The sequence below is a fragment of the Crocodylus porosus genome, unplaced genomic scaffold (genome assembly GCF_001723895.1).
Source record: "Crocodylus porosus isolate Cpor-Errol unplaced genomic scaffold, CroPor_comp1, whole genome shotgun sequence".
NCBI classification, from domain to species: Eukaryota; Metazoa; Chordata; order Crocodylia; family Crocodylidae; genus Crocodylus; species Crocodylus porosus.
The window spans coordinates 2265762-2269042 of record NW_017728947.1 but is presented as its reverse complement, the minus strand read 5'-3'; the positions used below and the strand labels follow the sequence as shown (position 1 = coordinate 2269042).

The 3281-nt window shown below is 48.3% G+C and overlaps 1 protein-coding gene across 5 annotated transcripts in view; it reads right to left on the bottom strand.

Moving 5' to 3' along the window:
* Positions 1-3281, bottom strand: part of LOC109320799 (AP-2 complex subunit alpha-2) — a 621923-nt gene that overhangs the window by 54425 nt on the left and 564217 nt on the right. The window lies entirely within an intron of this gene.

Sequence of the window (3281 nt, the reverse complement as noted above, 5' to 3'; positions counted from 1 at the left end):
ATCCAGGATTGCTCCCTTGAGGAGCAACCACTCATCCTGAACTCCCCTCTCCATTGGGTTGTGGCCTTTTAGGGCCTCTCTGACAAGCCTCCTTAGCTTGTCAAAGTCAGCTTTCCTGAAGTCAAGGACTTCTGTATTACTGACTGACTTGCCAACTTTACGGCAATCCTGGATTAACAAGCCCACCTAAGTGAAGGAGCAATCCAATCGGAGACCCCCCAGGTTATGATTTTCACATCTTACAGGGAGACTCTCATCTCTTATGGGGGGCTCAGCTCCCCCTTAATTCACACCCTGCATGAGGGCCATGGCAGTGGGAGCAGGGGTGCTTCCACCCTGGGGAGAGAGGCAGAGGAGATGGATGAGATTCAGGCACAGGGCACGAATTTCAGGATGCTTCTCCGATGTTCTCAGCAGAGGTAGGCCCAACCATTGGCCATGATGGCAGTAGCAGAGAACAGTGGGGCACTGAGATTCTGTCTACCATTCTCTACTGTCACCTCCTGGGTCCTATATCCAGTGTTCCTGTTCATGGAAGAACCCAGGATTTTCAGGAAAGGGGGAGCCACAAGGACCACCAGTAGGCTATTTTTTTAAGTCTTTCAAGCAGGTAAGAATCATCCCTCCCCTGCTTCCCTTCCCCTCTTTGCTCAGCTGCACAGTTCCTCCCCCATGAGCAGATCTAGGATTTTGAAAAGGAGGTTGCAGATGGTATGGTGCATCCTCACATATAAAACACATCTATTTCTCCAGGTAAAAAGAAACTAGAAGCTTTATTAATATGCTAGGAGCAAATGACTATGATATTTGCCATTGACTGTGTCAGCCCTTAGGTCCTCTGTCACACAGTGGCAGAGAGCTCCCCTCCCCTCCCCTGCCTTTCCCAACCCCTGTCTCCTGCCTGCTACCACTGCTTTCCCCCTTATCCCAGGGGCAAGAGAAGTTTCAGAGCTGCTCCTGCCTGCTCCAGCCTGGCTGTGCAGGGTGGGCTCAGCTGAGAACAGTGACAGAAGCAGAGGTGATGGGCAGAGGGTGTTCTGTTTTCTCCTGCCTGCTCCTGGGGAAACCAGGGAGGGTGGGTGGGAAAACCCTCCCCACACTCATCTCCATTGCTACTGCTGTTGTTAGCCCAGCTGATCCCAGTCCCCTTGTAGCCCAACTGGACTAGGCAGGAGCAGCATAGGAGCGTCCATGTCCCCAGGACAGCATGGAAAGCAGTAGCAGCAGGAAAGAAGGAAGGGAAACTTCCATGAACTTATCCTGCCTGCTTTAAGCTTTCATAACAAAGCCAGTCATGGAGCTCTGTCTCCTGCTGCTGCTCCAATATCCAGCTACTCTAAGCTAGAGCTCTTCTCATTATTGCCCAGCAGTACCTGGGCTGCTCCTGGGTTTCCACCTCTTTAGAGCACATGCCAGGGGTGTCTACTCCTAGATCATTCCTGACCATGGGCAGACCTAAGATTTTGAAAAGGTGTGTGTGGGGGTGCAGATAGTGTGGTACATTGTCACATATAACAAAGCACATTATGCTCTAGTTAAAGATAAACTAGGAGCTTTACTAGTTACTAAGGGGCTGGTGTCATATTATTCAGCTTAAGATCAAAGCAAAAAACAAATACAACTATTGGAATGTGTATTGATTTGCTGGAGTAATATATAAAGTTTAAAAAACACAGTAAACTAGGCAAAATTAGTTGCAGGATTTTGTCTTGAGTCCTGTAGTCATTAGAATTCAATATACACCTCTTATTCAGATTCAGAAAACAAAATCTAGACTTCTTCAGCATCTTGGTGGTGTCTCTCATACCTCACTGTCAGTCATTTCTATGCCTGAGTTAATATGACCACACCTGAGTTAAGACATTTAGCTAGAGCTAAAAACAGTCTGCAGGGCTGTGAAACAGAAGGGGACTTTACCAGGAATGGTGAACAGACAGCAAACCTGCAGGAGAAAGGATAGCTTGACTAGTGAAACATCAAAACCATTAAAAAGGAGAGAAGGCTGTTAATGCCTGCAGTATGGAGAGATTAGAAGGAATCAGGGATGATAGGCACCAGTTGACTCCCTCAGTACTGCATGAATAGAAATGCACTGCTTCTCCCAGTCAATTGGATTTAAAGTTTGGGTGGAGCAGGAATCAAAGTGGTATGCAAATGCACCACTGTATACCACCCCCACCCGGACAGCCTTGATCGATGCTTATCCAACCCTCTTCTTGAACACTGCAATGATGGAGAGTCCACAGCCCCCCTAGGCAGCCTGTTCCATTGCTTCACTGCTCTACCAATGAAGAAGTTTTTCCTGCTATCCAATCTAAACCTACTTTGCTGCAACTTCAAGCCACTGGCACACATCCCATAGTCTGCATCAGGAGAAAAGAGGTGTTTTCCAACTTCTTTATAGCATCCCTTCAGGTATTTGAAGACTGCTATTGCATCCCCTCTTAAGTGCCCTTTCCACAAGTTGCACATGCTTAGCCACCTCATGCACATTTGCACACACACATGCGCGTGCACACACACACACCATCATGCATCCCTAACACATACACACCATCTATCCATACCCAATATGCATACACACACAATCTATGTATTCATCACCAACACACGTACATACATGGACACCATCCATCCACCCACCCATCCCAACACACACATATACACCATCTATCCATCCCCAATGCACGCATGCACGCACACACACATCAGCTAACATGCATAGCCATCAGCCAACACACACATAAATATATGCACACCATCCATCCATGGCATTGGGTGATGACTGCAGCCAAGGCTGGGGATTGTGCTATGCCAATGCTCCTGCTGGGACTTAAAGCCAGATGTTCCTGCCTACAGGGTCTTGCCCCTCTGCTCAGGGTCAGACTGATCACCATGTTCGGGGTTAGGAAGGAATTTTACCCTATGGTTAGACTGGTGCAGATTGTAGGGAGGTTGTTGCCTTCCTCTGTAGCAGGCATGCAACCTCTACCTGGGATCTTGTAAGCATATATGAACGTTTTCCAGCAGGAGGACATTGGCTACCATTGCCCCTCTACTTTACCTGTGGCAGGGTGGGGTGCGATGTCTTGCATTGTGTCAGGATTGACGGTGGTTTTACTAAGTGGCTGGACAATGGATTTGTACAGGATTGTTTGGGTAGGGGTGATCCTGCCTCAGGCAGGGGGTTGGGCTGGATGCCCTTTGGAGGGCCCTTCCAGCCTGACTGCTCTATGACTCTCTACACACACACACACACACACACACACACACACACACAC